Below are 21,809 nucleotides of genomic sequence, written 5' to 3'. Positions count from 1 at the left end.
GGGTGCAGGATGAATATGCATGCACGGGGTGCTGGGTGCAGAGTATATGTACTCTGGAGGCAGGTTGTGTATATGCATGCACTGGGTCCTGGATGTGTATGTTCATCATGCACTGGGTGCTGAGTGCAGAATATATATGCAATGGAGGCAGGTTTTGTAGGTGCACGCACTGGGTGCTGGGTCTCCCTGGGTGCAGGGTGAATATGCATGCACAGGTGTACTCTGGAGGCAGGTTGTGTATATGCATGCAAAGACAGGGAGGGAGGAGGCAGCCCGGCCACGGTCCCTTTAAGCAGGGTCGGAAGCCGTGCGCCGATCAGCTGCTTCGGGACGCATGCGCAGTGCGGCACGGAGGGAGGGGGCGGCAGCCGGAGCAGGAGCGGCAGCGGCAGGGGGAGGCACTTCCAGGAATAAGAGCAGCGGCGGCGGCGGCCATGGGGAACGAGGCGAGCCTGGAGGGCGGCGAAGGCGCCGCGGCCCCCGATCTGAGCCGGCTGAGCGAGGAGGAGAGGCAGCAGATCGCCGCCGTCATGTCCCGGGCGCAGGGACTGCACAGGCACGGAGAGGGAGAGGGCGAGGGGGAGGGAGGGACGGGCGCAGCCCTGCGGGGCGAGCGTGCATGCACCGAGCCCGGGGAGGGAGGCTGGGAGCGCGAGCCCCTCCCTGCAGCCGCGCGCGCCCCCGGCTGCTGCCGCGCTGTCCCTGTCCAGGGTGCTGAAGCGGCGCAGGTGCTCCCCGCAGCCTTTCACCTTCCCTCAGATTTGCAGTTTCCTGTAACCTCTTCGTTTGCAGTGCAGAATCGCTGAGCCTTTTGGGGGAAGTAACCGCTCCCTGCTGAAACAGTAAATGCTCTTCCTAGTGATGGAAAACAGGGGTGTCCTCCCCCCACCCCCCCGATTTAAGGATTAATTATGATCTGTTTCTGTGGTGTGGGTCTCGTACATCCCTCACTTGTTATGCCTCCCCTCCCCCCCTAAAAAAAACCCACACACACAAACAACCCTGGGGATCCTCGTGCTGGAAAATGTACTTTAACAGATATCTCCATCAGCACAATTAATAAACCTTAAATGTCAGCTCCGAGACTCACACCCTGTTAGAATATTCATCAGTGATGATTATTTAGTAGCTGCTGGAAATTGTAACAGCTGTATCTAGGTTTGGAACTGTGCTCATGATTTTATAAGTAAAAATAAAATCACAGATTCTAAAGAGAACAAAAATAGTATCCATATCACGTTATTTATGTATTTATTTACTTGATTAACACCATTCTAACACCATATCATCATAGCAGTTTACAAAATCATAAAAACATTACAATCAATAGACATATATATTCTACGAATAATAGAAATAAATAATAGTAAAATAGCGAGCCAGACTAGATAAACACACAGATAGATGCACATCTTAAAAGTATATTTGCAATGCATGCTGCTAGGTGGTTTTTAGCCTTTTCTGAAAGTGCAATGCTTGCCCTCTCCGTATGTGCAGTGGTCAGTGTGAACGCTTTTTAAAAATATATTGCAGGATTGTATTGTGTAAAGTTCTGTGCATGGTCGCACACCATACTTTGCTAACTGTGCTGCAGCTCTGATCTTCATGTTGTTTTCAGTATGCTGGGGTGTTATAACAGGGATAGGAATTCCAGTTTTTTTTATGGCTGAGAAATGGAAATGCTGAACGTTGCCAGAATGTTCTTACTTGTGGCTGGGGAAGTGCTGTTTCTCCAACGAGGAACTCTGGCATTTGATGTGATTAATAATAGCACAGATTGTCACCATGCATTGCACAATATATTATAATAAACTCTGTTGGGTTTCTTAAGGCTGACCATGATCTCAAAACATTAGCTACTAAAATATTCAATCCACTTCCAGCCCCAGTGGCAGGCTCCATCTGAAAGTAGAAGAGTGCTGGAAGCTGCAAACTGTTGATTATTTATTGTTGAAGCAACACTTTTTGGATGCAAATATATTTTGTAATCACAGCTTTCAACAATACTCAATATTTATTGACAGATTAACATTTGTAGTGCAATTATTTGTTTTAAACACATAGGAGAAATTTTGGACAGACACATTTTTGCTTGTCAAAGCCAGAAGTGAATTGGAACATCACAGAAGTGGGTAAAAATCATTGCAAACTGTGTTTCTTATTTCTGGGATTTCCATTCTCTAAAACCAGTGATTTTCCTGTTGTGCCTTTTGGCTCTTTGTGGAATGGCATTTCTCTGGTAGTGCTGCATGCTAGGGAAAGGATTGCCGCTTACATTTGTTGTAGTACATTCTTAAATGCTTTGGACACTTTCACTGGAAGTTTTCTTTGCTTTTCAATTTTTCAAATTATAACAACTACAGTTGGATACAAATATTTTTGCAGAAACTTAGTCTTATGTTTTGCTGTGAAATTACCATTATGAGGAGCAATCTCATTATAAGCCTGATTCATTCCTGATGTAGTTTCCAGCCCTCTGCATAATTTGCTGTATTATCTGCTGCCTGTGCTTCTGAAACAGACATCATAACTCAGGTTGTTAAGTGGCAGACGCTGTGCTCTCGGATTTTAGGTAAAGATATGCTTCAAGCACTCCAGCTTGGGCACCACCTTTCATAGTTTTTTGTTGTTTTTTTCTGTTATTCGGTCCTGGGGCTTTTTATTCAGGTCCAAATTATACTGACTCAGCAAACGTAAATAGTGCCCAGTAGGGATGTCCGTATTCATATTTTCTGGAACAGTGAAGAGCTTTCAAGATCATGTAATTGGTGTTCATTGTTGTTCTAGCCTAGAAAGAATGAACTCGAATTGCTGATTTCCTATTAATTAATTATGGTGTGGTGTGAATAACTAGGTGCCGGCATTATTTTTGGCTCTTGGGTTCTGAGCAAACACTGTTCACACCAAAAAAAATATATGTTAGCTTTTTAAGATTAAATATTGGATCTGCAGTGACTGCAGAACTCTGTTAATGGCTACAAACAGGTGAATTAAGATTTACCCTTCCAGTTCAAAGGGTTACTCTATGTGGATTCCTACAATCAATCAAACATGAAATAAAATACAATTTTGAAATAAAAATATGTCTTTAGCTAAGAGCACTGAATCTATCACGGAATAACATCTGCAAATAGCTTTGCTCTGATTTCCGTCTTCTGGGCATGCCAAAGCAGATTGCATGCAGGTCCTGGGGGTTCTCTCTCTGCCTCCACACAATCTAAGCTCCTCGGTTACTGAGTGTTTTTCCCATGGACACAGACTGGGAGAGGAGCCTTAGCAAGTTAGGCTCCAAGTTTGTACCAACGGAGGGTGACGTGACTTGCCCAAGGTCGCAAGGTGCAGCAGCAGGATCGAACCCTCGCTTCCAGCCCGCTGCTCTGACCACTAGGCTGCTCCTTATTCATAAGCCAGGATATATTAACTCTGATCTCAGTCTCTCAGATGTACTGTTAATGCTTGCCGCCGAGCTTCCTGGTGGAGTTCATAGGGTGTAATATGCATAGGCAGCAGGTCCAGGTGCACAGGAAAGCTCCGGTAGCACCCAACCCGATCGGGACTAGTTTTGTATCTCTCTGCTATATTTATATCATGGTCTCTGATTGCATCTTCTGATGCTTTAGCGTCATCTCTCTTTTCATGTGCTGAATGGAAGAGACAGCAGTGCCGTTCTGATGTGTTTCTCTTTTACTACCTTGCCTGGTTTTCTGGCATCGGTGGGAATGTCTTATCTGATCCCAACTTCTCTGTTCAGTCAGGATAATTATCCCAGTGCCTTTCTGGTGCAGCTGACATTATAGTGTGTTTGCACAGTTTCCAGTGGAGGCCTTCTGACATCAGCAGATTACACTCGGGGATGAGGTGTGGAATCATTGCCAGGGCTGTTTTACAGAATTTGCATTTATTTGTTTTACCGTTTTTTTTGTATAATAGCAGTGAACCATCTTGTCCATAATCTACTATTCTGTGCTGCAGTTGGACCTTTAGCTTCACTCTTCCTTAACTATTCATGTGCCAGCTCTTCACCTACTTCTTATTCCAGGGGTAATTCTCTATTTTTGCCGTATTTGGCTTTAGCTAAATGTTTTTCCTTGCTTGATGATTTCAGTCTTTTTTTTTCCCCTTTGTTTTGCAAATCTTTTTCCCTCTTTCCCTAAGAGAGCTGGTAAATTCTTACTCATTCCTTCAGCTCATCACAACGATTGTCAAGGCTTAAGGATAGAGACCAGTTTTGGCCTTTCACTTTTGAACTTGAGGACATTTTGAATATTTGAATCTCTCAAAGCTTTTAGGTGTGCTTGGAAGTTTGTAATAGTTCCACATGTGTAACCTCTTTCTATAATCCCCACGCAGCCTTCAGCTCTTGGAGTGAACAATTTCAGCCCACATTGGTTCTTAAAGGTTACTTGGTGGGCATGGAATCGTTTTCTTGTTCTTACATTCTTTGCTGATCCGTTCTCTCTGTAATCTATGCTACATTGTTGCACCTTCTTCTACCCCTAGATATTTATGCTCAGATTCGTTTATGTTGCAGTCTTCAGTCAGAAAGATGTTTTCAGTTTTGCCGTAACTTTCCTCGAAGGGATGTTGCCTTGGCACATTTGTCCAGACTGTCATCCAAGGAGTTCTGTTAAAACATGATCAGAAGAGCTGTAAAGCTTCGAATAATCTACAAATAAGTGTGATGTATCTGTGGATGATTATTATTTCCAGGATAATGGCTAAATCCATAGCCTGAGGAATTAAGAGTACTTCAGTGCCAGACAAAACAAGGGAATCTCCCTAAAATATTCCTTGATAGAAGTTGTTGTAAGGGACGACATTGTCCCATGTTCATAATTCACAGGGAGTGTAATCTGCCACACTGGTGCTTCTGTTTACATCTGTGTCATCTACAGGCCTCTGATCTGGTCAAAGACATCCAAAACGTGGGAAAGATTGCAGACGTGTTGCTCCTTGGAGATTTTTATCTGCCGGATGTGGACTGGAGAATCCTTTCTGCAGAATCCACAAGAAGTAGAGAGAGACAGTGGATGCTCTGCAAGGGTCTCTGCTCAAACAAATGGTAATGGAATCCACAAGGGAGGGTCTGATACCCGGTCTAGTGCTTACTAATGTGGATAATGTCTCTCATGTCCGACTAAGCACCAGTGATCATCAGACAGTATGATCTGATGTCACAAGTAAGATACAGAGAAATCATACGAAAACCTGAATTTCAAAAATTGCAGACTTTATCAGAATGGGGATGTACCTGGAGGAAGAACTGGAAGACTGGGAAATAATGGGTGATGTGGGACAACAGTGAGCCAAAATAAAAGGAGCTATTACAAAGTCAACCAATCTATAGGTTAAGAAAGTAAAGAAGGGTAAGAGGAAAAAGAAACCAATCTGGTTCTCAAAGGAAGTGGCTGCAAAAATAAAGTAAAAAAGAGCAACGTTCAAGAAGTATAAAGGATCCCAAAAAGAGGAGCACAGGGAAGAATACCTGGTGAGACTGAGGGAGGTGAAGAGGGAAATCAGGAAAGCAAAGGTCAAGCAGAAGAAAGGATTGCCAAAGAGGTAAAGCAAGGTGACAAAACATTTTTCAGTTACATCAGAGAAAGAAGGGAGGCCTGAAGCAGTATAGTGAGACTGAAAGGTGACCAGGATCAATGTGTGGAGAGAGAGAAGAAGAAATGGCAGAAATATTAAACAAAATCTTTAGTTCAGTGTTCACTAACTAAGACTGTGGAGAAGGACTGTTGCTGATTGCCAAGATCATAGATGGGGATGGGATAGACGAAACTCCATTTTCAGAAGAGTAGGTAAACTAAAAGTAGAGAAGGCCATGGGCCCAGATGAGGTACATCCCAGAATACTGAGAGAGAGCTGAAAGACCTGTTCAGTAGATCCCTGGAAATGGGAGTGGTGCTGCGGGATTGGAGAAGAGCGGTGGTGGTCCCGCTTCACAAGAGTGGGAGCAAAGAGGAGGCTGGAAACTACAGGCCGGTTAGCCTCACCTTGGTGGTAGGAAAATTAATGGAGACACGGCTGAAGGAAAGGATAGTGAACTATCTACAATCTGATGGGTTGCTGGACCCGAGGCAGCATGGATGCACCAGGGAAGGTTCTGTCAGACAAATCTAATAGATTATTTAATTGGGTGACTAAAGGAAGAGCACTCAATGTGATCTATTTGGATTTCAGCAAACATCAGATATGGTCTCTCATAGGAAGCTTGTGAATAAAATGAGACGCTTGGGAGTGAGCGCCAAGGGGGTGGCCTGTATTACAAACTGGTTTATGGATAGAAGACAGCCTGTTATGGTAAATGGAATCTCCTCTGAAGAGAGCACAGTATTAAGCGGAGTGCCACAAGGATCGGTGTTGGGACCAGTTCCGTTCAATGTCTTTGTGAGCAACATTGCGGAAGGGGTAGAAGATAAAGTTTGTCTATTTGTGATGATACTAAGATCTGAAACAGAGTAGACATACCTGAAGGAGTAGCGAGAATGAAAAGTGTTTTAAGAAAGCTTGAAGAGTGGTCGAAGACTTGGCAGCTAGGATTCAATGCCAAGAAGTGCAGAGTCATGCAGTAATTCAAAAGAGCTGTACATGATGGGGGGTGAAAGATTGATGTGCACGGACCAAGAGAAGGATCTTGGAGTGATAGAGTCTGGCAATTTGAAGGAAGTGAAGAATTGTGACAAGGTGATAGCTAATGCCAGAAGAATGCTGAACTGCATAGAGAGAGGAATAACCAGGAAGAAAAAGGAGGTGGTGATGCCCTTGTACAGGTCCTTGGTGAGGCCTCACCTGGAGAACTGTGTTCAGTTTTGGAGCCCGTATCTCAAAAAGGAAAGAGACAGGATGGAGGCAGTTCACAGAACGGCAACCAAAATGGTATGGGTCATTCATCGGAAGACTTACAAGGAGAGGCTGAAGGGTCTGAATATGTACACCCTGGAAGAGAGGAGGTGCAGGGGAGATATGATACAGACCTTCAGATACCTGAAAGGTATTAATGAAGCACAAACTTCAAATAAGAACATAAGAAATTGCCATGCTGGGTCAGACCAAGGGTTCATCAAGCCCAGCATCCTGTTTCCAACAGTGGCCAAACCAGGCCACAAGAACCTGGCAATTACCCAAACACTAAGAAGATCCCATGCTACTGATGCAGTTAATAGCAGTGGCTATTCCCTAAGTAAACTTGATTAATAGCCATTAATGGACTTCTTCTCCAAGAACTTATCCAAACCTTTTTTGAACCCAGCTACACTAACTGCACTAACCACATCCTCTGGCAACAAATTCCAGAGCTTTATTGTGCGTTGAGTGAAAAAGAATTTTCTCCGATTAGTTTTAAATGTGCCACATGCTAACTTCATGGAATGCCCCCTAGTCCTTCTATTAAATCTTTTCTGTTGGAAAGGGAACCGTAGAACTAGGGGTCACAAAATGAAATTCCAGGTGGGATAACTCAGAACCAAAATCAGAAAATATTTCTTCATGGAGAGAGTGTGGATGCCTGGAATGCCCTTCCAGAAGGGGTGGTGTAGATTAGAACAGTTAATGAATGTAAAAAAGCATGAGACAAACACTGTGGATCTCTAAATGTTTGAAAAAAGGGATGGTATAACATTTCTGTATGTAGGTAATCTGCACAGAGAGGCAGTTACTACCCTTAACAGAAACATGGGGGTAATCTGCACAGAGATGCAGTTACTGCCCTTAACAGAAACATGGGGGTAACCTGCATGGAGATGCAGTTACTGCCCTTAACAGAAACATGGGGGTAACCTGCATGGAGCAGCAGTTTCTACCCTTAACAGAAACATGGAGGTAACCTGCACGGAGCGGCAGTTACTACCCTTAACAGAAACATGGGGGTAACCTGCACGGAGCAGCAGTTACTGCCCTTAACAGAAACATGGGGGTAACCTGCACGGAGCGGCAGTTACTACCCTTAACAGAAACATGGGGGTAACCTGCACGGAGCGGCAGTTACTACCCTTAACAGAAACATGGGGGTAACCTGCACGGAGCGGCAGTTACTGCCCTTAACGGAAAGCATGGGGGTAAATGCACGGAGCGGCAGTTACTACCCTTAACAGAAACATGGGGTTAACCTGCACAGAGCGGCAGTTACTACCCTTAACAGAAACATGGGGGGTAACCTGCACGCAGCGGCAGTTACTGCCCTTAACAGAAACATGGGGGTAACCTGCACGGAGCGGCAGTTACTACCCTTAACAGAAACATGGGGGTAACCTGCACGGAGCGGCAGTTACTGCCCTTAACGGAAAGCATGGGGGTAAATGCACGGAGCGGCAGTTACTGCCCTTAACGGAAAGCATGGGGGCAGCCTGCATGGAGCGGCAGTTACTTACTACCATGGTAAAATTGTGGGGCAGATTGGATGGACCATTTGGTCTTTATTTGCTGTCGTTACTGTGCTACTATGTAACATTTTCATGGTGAACTTGATGTACTCATCAGTCCAGGTTTCACTCTGTATGTTTCAAGGCAATTTATTTTCCAAGAGTATAGGATACTATCAAAAGCTTTTTTACAGTCAGTGAATGTTATACTGAGGTTGTGAGCTGTTTCACAGCTGTCATGATGGCTTTATTCCGCATCAACTGGCCCATGGTTGACTATGCTCCCTTTTTATTGCCCCTCTGCGCTATTGCCATGAGGTTGTTAGAAAATGTGTCCTGCGTGAGACTGTGTATATCGCCTGCGTGAGGGTGTGTCTATCGCCTGCGTGAGGGTGTGTATTTCGCTTGCGTGAGAGTGTGTGTGTATCGCTTGCGTTAGAGTGTGTGTGTATCGCTGCGTGAGAGTGTGTGTATCGCTGCGTGAGAGTGTGTGTATCGCCTGCATGAGACTGTATATCGCCTCAGTGAGAGTGTGTGTATCGCTGCGTGAGAATGTGTGTATCGCCTGCGTAAGAGTGTGTGTATATTACCTGTGTGAGACTGTGTCCATCGCCTGCGTGTATCGCCTGCGTGAGAGTGTGTGTATATTACCTGTGTGAGACTGTGTGTATCGCCTCAGTGAAACTGTGTGTATCGCCTGCGTGAGAGTGTGTGTATCGCCTGCGTGAGACTGTGATTATTGCCTCAGTGAGTGTGTGTGTATCGCCTGCGTGAGAGTGTGTGTATCGCCTGCGTGAGACTGTGATTATTGCCTCAGTGAGTGTGTGTGTATCGCCTGTGTGAGTGTGTGTGTATCGCCTGCGTGAGAGTGTGTGTATATTACCTGTGTGAGTGTGTGTGTATCGCTGCGTGAGTGTGTGTGTATCGCCTGCGTGAGTGTGTGTATATTACCTGCGTGAGAGTGTGTGTATCACCTGCGTGAGAGTGTGTGTAATTTACCTGCGTGAGACTGTGTGTATATTACCTGTGTGTATATTACCTGTGTGAGACTGTGCCCATCGCCTGCGTGTATCGCCTGCGTGAGATTGTGTGTATATTACCTGTGTGAGACTGTGTCCATCGCCTGCGTGTATCGCCTGCGTGAGAGTGTGTGTATCGCCTGCGTGAGAGTGTGTGTATATTACCTGCGTGAGACTGTGTGTATCGCCTGCGTGAGAGTGTGTGTATATTACTTGTGTGAGACTGTGTGTATCGCCTGAGTGAGAGTGTGTGTATTGCCTGCTTGAGACGTATATCACCTCAGTGAGACTGTGTGTATCGCCTGTGTGAGAGTGTGTGTATTGCCTGCTTGAGACGTATATCACCTCAGTGAGACTGTGTGTATCGCCTGTGTGAGACTGTGTGTATCACCTGCGTGAGAGTGTGTGTATATTACCTGTGTGAGACTGTGTGTATCGCCTGCGTGAGAGTGTGTGTATATTACTTGTGTGAGACTGTGTGTATCGCCTGAGTGAGAGTGTGTGTATATTACCTGCGTGAGAGTGTGTGTATATTACCTGCGTGAGACTGTGTGTATCGCCTCAGTGAGACTGTGTGTATATTACCTGCGTGAGACTGTGTGTATCACCTGCGTTAGTTTGTGTGTATCGCCTGCGTGAGAGTGTGTATCGCCTGTGTGAGAGTGTGTATCGCCTGCGTGAGACCCTGCGTGTATCGCCTGCGTGAGAGTGTGTATCACCTCAGTGAGACTGTGTGTATCGCTGGGTGAGACTGTGCGTATATTACCTGCGTGAGAGTGTGCGTATATTACCTGCGTGAGAGTGTGTGTGTATATTACCTGCGTGAGACTGTGCGTATCGCCTGCGTGAGAGTGTGTGTATATTACCTGCGTGAGAGTGTGTGTATATTACCTGCGTGAGAGTGTGCATGTCGCCTGTGTGAGAGTGTGTGTATATTACCTGCGTGAGAGTGTGTGTGTATATTACCTGCGTGAGACTGTGCGTATCGCCTGCGTGAGAGTGTGTGTATATTACCTGCGTGAGAGTGTGTGTATATTACCTGCGTGAGAGTGTGCATGTCGCCTGTGTGAGAGTGTGTGTATATTACCTGCGTGAGAGTGTGCATGTCGCCTGTGTGAGAGTGTGTGTATATTACCTGCGTGAGAGTGTGTGTGTATATTACCTGCGTGAGAGTGTGCATGTCGCCTGTGTGAGAGTGTGTGTATATTACCTGCGTGAGAGTGTGTGTGTATATTACCTGCGTGAGAGTGTGTGTATATTACCTGCGTGAGAGTGTGTGTGTATATTACCTGCGTGAGACTGTGCGTATCGCCTGCGTGAGAGTGTGTGTATATTACCTGCGTGAGAGTGTGCATGTCGCCTGTGTGAGAGTGTGTGTATATTACCTGCGTGAGAGTGTGTTTATCGCTGTGTGAGAGTGTGTGTATATTACCTGCGTGAGAGTGTGTGTATATTACCTGCGTGAGAGTGTGCATGTCGCCTGCGTGAGAGTGTGTGTATATTACCTGCGTGAGAGTGTGTGTGTATATTACCTGCGTGAGACTGTGCGTATCGCCTGCGTAAGAGTGTGTGTATATTACCTGCGTGAGAGTGTGTGTATATTACCTGCGTGAGAGTGTGCATGTCGCCTGCGTGAGAGTGTGTGTATATTACCTGCGTGAGAGTGTGTGTATATTACCTGCGTGAGAGTGTGCATGTCGCCTGCGTGAGAGTGTGTGTATATTACCTGCGTGAGAGTGTGTGTGTATATTACCTGCGTGAGACTGTGCGTATCGCCTGCGTGAGAGTGTGTGTATATTACCTGCGTGAGAGTGTGTGTATATTACCTGCGTGAGAGTGTGCATGTCGCCTGTGTGAGAGTGTGTGTATATTACCTGCGTGAGAGTGTGTTTATCGCTGCGTGAGAGTGTGTGTATATTACCTGCGTGAGAGTGTGCATGTCGCCTGCGTGAGAGTGTGTGTATATTACCTGCGTGAGTGTGTGTGTATATTACCTGCGTGAGAGTGTGTGTATATTACCTGCGTGAGACTGTGTGTATCGCCTGCGTGAGAGTGTGTGTATATTACCTGCGTGAGAGTGTGCATGTCGCCTGTGTGAGAGTGTGTGTATATTACCTGCGTGAGAGTGTGTGTGTATATTACCTGCGTGAGAGTGTGTGTGTATATTACCTGCGTGAGACTGTGCGTATCGCCTGCGTGAGAGTGTGTGTATATTACCTGCGTGAGAGTGTGTGTTTATTACCTGCGTGAGAGTGTGCATGTCGCCTGTGTGAGAGTGTGTGTATATTACCTGCGTGAGAGTGTGTGTATATTACCTGCGTGAGAGTGTGCATGTCGCCTGCGTGAGAGTGTGTGTATATTACCTGCGTGAGAGTGTGTGTGTATATTACCTGCGTGAGACTGTGCGTATCGCCTGTGTGAGAGTGTGTGTATATTACCTGCGTGAGAGTGTGCATGTCGCCTGCGTGAGAGTGTGTGTATATTACCTGCGTGAGAGTGTGTGTGTATATTACCTGCGTGAGACTGTGCGTATCGCCTGTGTGAGAGTGTGTGTATATTACCTGCGTGAGAGTGTGCATGTCGCCTGTGTGAGAGTGTGTGTATATTACCTGCGTGAGAGTGTGTGTATATTACCTGCGTGAGAGTGTGTGTGTATATTACCTGCGTGAGACTGTGTGTATCGCCTGCGTGAGAGTGTGTGTATATTACCTGCGTGAGAGTGTGTGTGTATATTACCTGCGTGAGACTGTGCGTATCGCCTGCGTGAGAGTGTGTGTATATTACCTGCGTGAGAGTGTGTGTGTATATTACCTGCGTGAGAGTGTGTGTATATTACCTGCGTGAGAGTGTGTGTGTATATTACCTGCGTGAGAGTGTGTGTATATTACCTGCGTGAGAGTGTGTGTATATTACCTGCGTGAGAGTGTGCATGTCGCCTGTGTGAGAGTGTGTGTATATTACCTGCGTGAGAGTGTGTGTGTATATTACCTGCGTGAGACTGTGTGTATCGCCTGCGTGAGAGTGTGTGTATATTACCTGCGTGAGAGTGTGTGTGTATATTACCTGCGTGAGACTGTGCGTATCGCCTGCGTGAGAGTGTGTGTATATTACCTGCGTGAGAGTGTGCATGTCGCCTGTGTGAGAGTGTGTGTATATTACCTGCGTGAGAGTGTGTGTGTATATTACCTGCGTGAGAGTGTGTGTGTATATTACCTGCGTGAGACTGTGCGTATCGCCTGCGTGAGAGTGTGTGTATATTACCTGCGTGAGAGTGTGTGTTTATTACCTGCGTGAGAGTGTGCATGTCGCCTGCGTGAGAGTGTGTGTATATTACCTGCGTGAGAGTGTGTGTATATTACCTGCGTGAGAGTGTGCATGTCGCCTGCGTGAGAGTGTGTGTATATTACCTGCGTGAGAGTGTGTGTGTATATTACCTGCGTGAGACTGTGCGTATCGCCTGTGTGAGAGTGTGTGTATATTACCTGCGTGAGAGTGTGTGTTTATTACCTGCGTGAGAGTGTGCATGTCGCCTGTGTGAGAGTGTGTGTATATTACCTGCGTGAGAGTGTGTGTATATTACCTGCGTGAGAGTGTGTGTGTATATTACCTGCGTGAGACTGTGTGTATCGCCTGCGTGAGAGTGTGTGTATATTACCTGCGTGAGAGTGTGTGTGTATATTACCTGCGTGAGACTGTGCGTATCGCCTGCGTGAGAGTGTGTGTATATTACCTGCGTGAGAGTGTGTGTGTATATTACCTGCGTGAGAGTGTGTGTATATTACCTGCGTGAGAGTGTGTGTGTATATTACCTGCGTGAGAGTGTGTGTATATTACCTGCGTGAGAGTGTGTGTATATTACCTGCGTGAGAGTGTGCATGTCGCCTGTGTGAGAGTGTGTGTATATTACCTGCGTGAGAGTGTGTGTGTATATTACCTGCGTGAGACTGTGTGTATCGCCTGCGTGAGAGTGTGTGTATATTACCTGCGTGAGAGTGTGTGTGTATATTACCTGCGTGAGACTGTGCGTATCGCCTGCGTGAGAGTGTGTGTATATTACCTGCGTGAGAGTGTGTGTGTATATTACCTGCGTGAGAGTGTGTGTATATTACCTGCGTGAGAGTGTGTGTGTATATTACCTGCGTGAGAGTGTGTGTTTATTACCTGTGTGAGCTTGTAGATGGATATTTCTCCCAGTTGCCTTATTTAGTTTGCCATTGCCAATGATCAATACGAGCCTCTCAGTATCTTCACAGTGGCAGCAATTAATCAATCTGTGCTGTTGGATGACTGTATTGTATCCCTCATGACATTGTTTTTCAGAAGGTTATGGAGACATGTAGGGATTTATTCTATAGACTTATTCCTAGCAATTTGGAAATTCTGGAGTTGTCTGCATGTGGAATCTGAGTCTAATGAAAGTGACAGCATCAAGTTCATCTTATCTGGAATAACGAAAGTTGTTTTTTGACTGTCACTTGATTGTTCTTCGCCGTGACATCGCCGCAGTCTTCCTCTGTAAAATAATTACAGCTTTTCTGGTACTGCTGCGTGCTGTGCCATGGTGACTTATTTTGCTTTTTGGAATAAGCCAGGTGTACATGCTCCTGGGCCTGGGGAGCCTGGTTTAGCTTAATCCGTTGTCTTGGTTGAATTACCTGGAATACAAGAACAAAGCAGAAATCATAGCTCCCAATCTAAACGAGAGGAGAAATGTAAACAGAGAGCCATTTCCTGGTTCCACATTGCAGCCTTCAAGCATTACGGGAAGAGGACTGGGGGCAAGTGTCTTCATCTTTTTAAAGTTTGTTTATGCCATTGAGTGTCCCTTTCAGTTCCTGTCACTGTAAATATGGGACACAAGGTCACAAGGCCAAAGAGAGCGCTTTTTTTTCCTACCGATTTATTCATTTTCTTTTCTAGCTCTGGCTACAGAGATGGATTGATGATGGCAGATAAAGAACGATTGTCCCTTCCATTCCGCCCAGGTATTTCTGGTCTGCGGCACTAAGGCTCCCTCCCAGCTGCAGCCGCAGAGTTCTGAGCGCTCGCCGACGTTCCTTGTTCTCTACCATTCTAGGTAGATGAGATTCCATGCTTAAAGCAGCTCTCGCACTCCTTTCCTCCCGATGTCTTGCCATCTTGTTTTGTGATAATCTTGTGCGGCTGTAATCGCCTGTTACTTTATCCCAGGGTCTAGGCTTGACGTCTGGCCATGTCTTGGATGCACGAACGTGCCCAGCTCGTCATCTGACGGTACTTGCACAAGCTTTTGTTTACATAGTGTTCTTTCTGTTCATAGTTTTCCATCCCAAAATTTGTCAACTGCTCTAGTTCAGAATTATGCAGCAGGCTGACTTGTAGGCATTTTGCACTTTTTTCTAGAAACTTAAATCTGGCTCTTGCTGTGTTACATAAAACCCACCCCAGGATGAGGAAACACCGTGCAGTGTAGGAAGTGTGAAACGTGTGGTAGGGAAGAGTGGATTGCAGAGGAGGTGGAGCTGGAGAATACAGGGAGAGAGGGGGAAGAGCTTAACTTCCACACAGTGAGAGAGGGGCGGAGGTTGAGAGTGCAGAGAGGAAGAGGGGGCACAGGTAACTTACGATTCAGCGAGGCAGATGCAGGAGGACTTTCCAGTTAGATGACATTGATGACCTGAAGCCGCCACACACAAACCCTACAAAGGAAAGCTTGAGAAACTCAAAATGAGCTTCTGGAAGGAAAGACGGGATATGTTAAAACATTCAAATGTTTGATAGGCTTTAATAAAGTATGGGAGGGTGAGGTTTTCTATATAAAAGAAATTTTAAAAGACAAAGAGTCATAAGGTGACGCTGAATGGAGGAAAGTTCATAGGATATATGAGGAAATACTTCTTTGCTGAGAGGGCAGTAGATACCCAAAATAACCTATGAGCAGAGGTGGTGAACACCAGTCCCATGACAAAATGTTCGAGACAGATATTGAGCAGAGTGGACAGGTTTCAGAGGTTAAAGATTTACATTCGATCCCTTGGGGGCAGAGACAAGGGGACAGGCAATAAAGGTAAAAACGGGACAAACAAGGCACACACACGCTAGCAATACCACAGATCGTGGGGCAGCTGGGTTGGATCCAGCAGGCTGCAGCTCCTCAATAACAGCAGGTGGGTGGTGAGCGGATATAATCCTGCAAGCTGGAGAAGAAAAAAGGGGCATATAAAGGAATCACAGCCTAGGAACATCATAGGTCGTGCGGAAGATGGTTTGATTCCGAAAGGTAAAATGTCTCAGAGAATTCCCTAGGTCAATGCTAGCAGATTTTTGGTGACCTGGTACCGTTCAGCAAGATGACGAGAGCTAGACAGTGGGAGGTTTGGGCAACGGCTGGTGGTTATTACAGAGCTTGGTGGAAAGACATTAACGGGAGGGAGGTGCAAGCTGGGTTAAGTATGGAAACTTGTTCGCTCGTCTACCTAGGATGGGAGAGATCCAACGAGGAAGACTTGGATAAGGAACGATAACCCGCAGGTGGTCAAGCTTTTCCAGCTGGCAACTGGGAAATATCTAGAGCAGTGTGGACCAGAATTGCTAGGTAAACTGGATGGGCCAGTTGTGGTTTATCCGTCACCATCTACTGTGTTAGTGTGTTTCTGCGTCCATCATGGAGAGGGGATTCTCTGGGATTTTCAGCAGTACTGGCCTTCGGGTAGGGTGCACTGGGTGGCTGTCCGGTGTGCCGTGAGCTGGGCATTGTCCAGTATATCGAAGAGCCAGCGGGGAGCTGATTGTTTCCCAGGGAGCTCTGTGCCCTGGAGCTGGCCTTGATTTTCAGAACAGTTCAGGATTCCAAGTGAAAAATCACTTACCAATTACTGAAAGAGATTGTTCTCTAGAATATGCACTAAAATGCTCATAAAATACAAAATAAAATTTTGGGGATGGAGGATGCCAGTACAGGAAAAATGAATTTACAGCAGTGTACATGTACAGAAAAATTAAGTTTAAATAATAGATTATTGCACAGCCGATTTGTGTTTACTGTGCAATTCAAAGCATGGCTTGTTTAATAAGGACATATATAGGGTGCATGGTATGAAAAGATCCTCGTAACTCAGCGGTAAGTATTCACTGGAAACTAGAACAGCTGAAAGTAGGTCAGGACACCAGCTGTCTCGAGGTGACAGTGAATCCACCTGTACCTTGTTCGCACTGTGTACTTTATCTGATGGAGGAACTGCAGCAGGAGTGGATACAGCATACATTGCTTTCTTCTCTAAATAAATGCTAAATAAACAAACTTGCTTTGCCTCTGGCTAAAATGTAGCTGTCCCTTTAAGTTATTAATGAAAGTGCATAAATTGTTAACAGGGGAGAATCCTTGTCCCCTTGCTGGCAGGTTAGGCTGGGATTTCACGCTCTCAGGATAGTTATCCTGCTTTATGTAGCTGTGGGTTAGGGGCCACACGTGGCCACGCTTTTTCTTATGTGGCTCCCTCATGCAGCTTTGATTGGAGAAGGATACTAAGGTTTTTAGGATGAAAGTGAAGCGTAGGTTGATGTTGTTTACCAGTGTTTAAGAGGGCTATGCTTTTGATTATATATTTATATTTATATTGTTGTTTTATATATTTTATAGGAATGTGTCATTGGATTTCATAGGTTTAATTTTATTAATGGCTGTTTGGATTGTTCTCCACACGGGACTGATTGGAAGATGTGGAATATGAAAAGTTTTAAACAAATGAAATAAACAGTGGAGGCATTCCTGGGGCAGGCTTGGGACGTGCATGGTTCTGGATTCTCAAAGCGGTGCATGTAGCTGTGCTTGGAAATGTATCTGCAGTAACAGCAGCTGGAAATCTTGGTGGGGACTTTTTCCTTTGGCAATTTTCAAAGGAATAGTACACACGGACTTTTCCTTTGAAAATTGGTGCAAAGTCCAGCGGTAAGAAAAACAAGAGAAAATCCCCGTGCACTTTGCAGCACTATTGGGAGTTTGAAAATTGCTCCCCAACGTTTTCAGGTGACTATCACAACTTGACTTGGTAACTATTAAACAGGTGCATGGACACCCATTTACACGTATATATGGGTGTGTGGGCAGATCAGTGGCGTAGCTACGGGTGGCTCTAGGTGGGCTGTGGCCCACCCAAGTGCCTGATAAATGTAATCTGCACTTGCACCGCTGCTAAAACTGAGCAAATGCCCATCCCAAGAGAAAGGAAATCCAGTGCCAGCCTGTGCATGCAGCCCCTTCCCATGCATGAGTTTCCCTGTGCAGAGGGAGAGAGTGGGGCCATTGCAGGACCCGCCTGTGCATGCAGCCCCTTCCCCTGCATGAGTTTCCCTGTGCAGAGGGAGAGAGTGGGGCATTGCAGGACCCGCCTGTGCATGCAGCCCCTTCCCATGCATGAGTTTCCCTGTGCAGAGGGAGAGAGTGGGGCCATTGCAGGACCCGCCTGTGCATGCAGCCCCTTCCCATGCATGAGTTTCCTGTGCAGAGGGAGAGAGTGGGGCCATTGCAGGGCCTGCCTGTGCATGCAGCCCCCTTCCCATGCATGAGTTTCCTGTGCAGGGGGAGAGAGTGGGGCCATTGCAGGGCCTGCCTGTGCATGCAGCCCCTTCCCATGCATGAGTTTCCCTGTGCAGAGGGAGAGAGTGGGGCCATTGCAGGGCCAGCCTGTGCATGCAGCCCCTTCCCATGCATGAGTTTCTCTGTGCAGAGGGAGAGAGTGGGGCCATTGCAGGGCCTGACTGTGCATGCAGCCCCTTCCCATGCATGAGTTTCCCTGTGCAGAGGGAGAGAGTGGGGCCATTGCAGGGCCAGCCTGTGCATGCAGCCCCTTCCAGTGCATGAGTTTCCCTGTGCAGAGGGAGAGAGTGGGGCCATTGCAGGGCCAGCCTGTGCATGCAGCCCCTTCCAGTGCATGAGTTTCCCTGTGCAGAGGGAGAGAGTGGGGCCATTGCAGGGCCTGCCTGTGCATGCAGCCCCTTCCCATGCATGAGTTTCCTGTGCAGAGGGAGAGAGTGGGGCCATTGCAGGGCCTGCCTGTGCATGCAGCCCCTTCCCATGCATGAGTTTCCCTGTGCAGAGGGAGAGAGTGGGGCCATTGCAGGGCCTGCCTGTGCATGCAGCCCCTTCCCATGCATGAGTTTTCCCTGTGCAGAGGGAGAGAGTGGGGCCATTGCAGGGCCTGCCTGTGCATGCAGCCCCTTCCCATGCATGAGTTTCCCTGTGCAGAGGGAGAGAGTGGGGCCATTGCAGGGCCTGCCTGTGCATGCAGCCCCTTCCCATGCATGAGTTTCCCTGTGCAGAGGGAGAGAGTGGGGCCATTGCAGGGCCTGCCTGTGCATGCAGCCCCTTCCCATGCATGAGTTTCCCTGTGCAGAGGGAGAGAGTGGGGCCATTGCAGGGCCTGCCTGTGCATGCAGCCCCTTCCCGTGCATGAGTTTCCCTGTGCAGAGGGAGAGAGTGGGGCCATTGCAGGGCCTGCCTGTGCATGCAGCCCCTTCCCGTGCATGAGTTTCCCTGTGCAGAGGGAGAGAGTGGGGCCATTGCAGGACCCGCCTGTGCATGCAGCCCCTTCCCATGCATGTTTCCCTGTGCAGAGGGAGAGAGTGGGGCCATGGCAGGGCCTGCCTGTGCATGCAGCCCCTTCCCATGTATGAGTTTCCTGTGCAGAGGGAGAGAGTGGGGCCATTGTAGGGCCTGCCTGTGCATGCAGCCCCTTCCCATGCATGAGTTTCCTGTGCAGAGGGAGAGAGTGGGGCCATTGTAGGGCCTGCCTGTGCATGCAGCCCCTTCCCATGCATGAGTTTCCTGTGCAGAGGGAGAGAGTGGGGCCATTGCAGGACCCGCCTGTGCATGCAGCCCCTTCCCATGCATGAGTTTCCTGTGCAGAAGGAGAGAGTGGGGCCATTGCAGGGCCTGCCTGTGCATGCAGCCCCTTCCCGTGCATGAGTTTCTCTGTGCAGAGGGAGAGAGTGGGGCCATTGCAGGGCCTGCCTGTGCATGCAGCCCCTTCCCATGCATGAGTTTCCCTGTGCAGAGGGAGAGAGTGAGGCATTGCAGGGAGTAGGGAAGAGAGAAGTCAGGAAGGGATTTGTAGAGAGAGGAATCATAAGTCGTAGGGTGGGCACAGAAGAGTGGGAGGACAGGAACACGTGGGGACACGAGGGGTCGATAGAGAGAAAGGGTCATGTGAGAGGAGGCACAGGGGGACGAGATGGGGAAGGATTAGTAGGGGAAGGGGCCATGGGATGTGTAGCAGCTCTGAGGTGAGGAGGAAAAGGACTGGGAAGGGGCTGTGAGGAAAAGGAGGGAGAGGACCCAGATATACAGCCACCTCCTATGTTTCTTCCATAATGCCTCTGTATCGCTGCATGGTGGGACCGCACCTTGAATACTGCGTACAATTCTGCTCGCCGCAGCTCCAAAAAAGACTTATTTATTTATGTATTTTATTTACAATCTTTTCTATGCCGTTGCTAAGTTATATACCATCGCAACGGTTTACATGTAGGCAGATAAATTAAGGTAGGTGAGTGCGTACTATCGTACTTTCTATCAGGTGCCACAAAAGGTTCAGTTACAATAAATTGTTATAAGACAGTCAATTGTTTCATGACAAAGGTCATGACCAATTGTACCAGTAAGGTACTATTCCCAGGTAAAATTAATATTCTCTGTGTTTTACACTTACGTTTGTTGGGAAATAGAATTGTTGGGCTATTATAATGCACATTTCTGAGAATACTGCAGTGCAAAATGATAAGGGGAATGGAACAGCTCCCCTATGAGGAAAGGCTGAAGAGGTTAGGGCTGTTCAGCTTGGAGAAGAGACGACTGAGGGAGGATATGATAGAGGTGTTTAAGATCATGAGAGGTCTAGAACGGGTAGATGTGAATCGGTTATTTACTCTTTCAGATAATAGAAAGACTAGGGGGCACTCCATGAAGTTAGCATGTGGCACATTTAAAACTAATCGGAGAAAGTTCTTTTTTACTCAATGCACAATTAAACTCTGGAATTTGTTGCCAGAGGATGTGGTTAGTGCAGTTAGTATAGCTGTGTTTAAAAAAGGATTGGATAAGTTCTTGGAGGAGAAGTCCATTACCTGCTATTAAGTTCACTTAGAGAATAGCCACTGCCATTAGCAATGGTAACATGGAATAGACTTAGTTTTTGGGTACTTGCCAGGTTCTTATGGCCTGGATTGACCACTGTTGGAAACAGGATGCTGGGCTTGATGGGCCCTTGGTCTGACCCAGTATGGCATTTTCTTATGTTCTTATGATATTGGGTGAGGCTTGGGGTGGGGGGAAGAGTCTGGACTCAGAGAATGAGAGGGAGATTGGGGAATCAGGAATTGGGATAAAATTGGAGGTGGGGAGGCAGATTCAGTGGGAGGAGTAGGACATTGGGAACCAGTCAAACATGGAAAAAAGCATGATCTTTTTAATTTAGTGATTGGAATATGTCAGTATTATGCATAGGCTGCTCTGATAGCTTTAGGTTTTGCTCAGTGCAGTTTTGTTTCTCTGTCTCCAGGCTTGCACTTCTCAGACTCTGGCTACTTCAGGTTTCGTTTTTCCCTATGTATTTCTAGTTCGTGGTCCCTTATTCACTCTTTGTGTTCTGTGAGACTGAGATGATGGATTCTGAGAGCGTGCAGGGTCTGTGTAGGGATCTAGAGCAGCCTGACGTGTTCTAGAGTCCGTTACAATATTTACTGTGCTGCCTTTTGCTGGGGAGGGGGGTCCTTGATGAGCCTGCACAACCCACAGTGCAAACTGTGCATCCGCACGGGCCTCCGGCACTCAGCTGAGCCAGGCTGTAAAGTCAGAGGATCCTGCAGCCTTACTGATTATTGTAAAATATTCGGGGACCCAGTTCAGAGTCCTCTCATCTGTACATGTATCCTACACAAAATCTATATTTTGGAAATAGTCGGATTTTCTTTGACTTGCCTTTCTCTGGTGCCCCAGCTTTCTTGTCAACAGGACATACCCTTCAGTCCTGAGGCTTACATACTGGGTATGGATATTTTGTGGTAAAACAATTTGTACTTTTACATATTATTGGAGGGCAGATTACCACAGTTTTTGTGGGGAATGTCCAGTGGACCACCCTCTTCCCCCTTGACCCCAAAGCTTCCTCCCTGCTGTTACTGCAGAGAGAAAATGTCCCAGATTGGTCCATCAGAAATCTGGGGACCTGCTCCTAACTGCAGCGGTCTCCAGTAAGCAATGTGCAGACACTCAGACCCTGAGAGAGACGACGCAGTGACGCAGCACAAGAGGTAGCAGTGGTCCTGGGTCCTCGCCGAGCTAGCACTACGTCTGCTCTATAGGTTGTGAGCGGTTTTCTATTACTTTACATACAATGTGCCTGGCAGTGGAGACAATGATACCAGAATCTGAATATTCAGTGAAAGCTTTACA

Source organism: Rhinatrema bivittatum, chromosome 9 (assembly GCF_901001135.1).
Source record: "Rhinatrema bivittatum chromosome 9, aRhiBiv1.1, whole genome shotgun sequence".
Classification (NCBI taxonomy): Eukaryota; Metazoa; Chordata; class Amphibia; order Gymnophiona; family Rhinatrematidae; genus Rhinatrema; species Rhinatrema bivittatum.
This window is presented reverse-complemented; position numbering follows the sequence as displayed.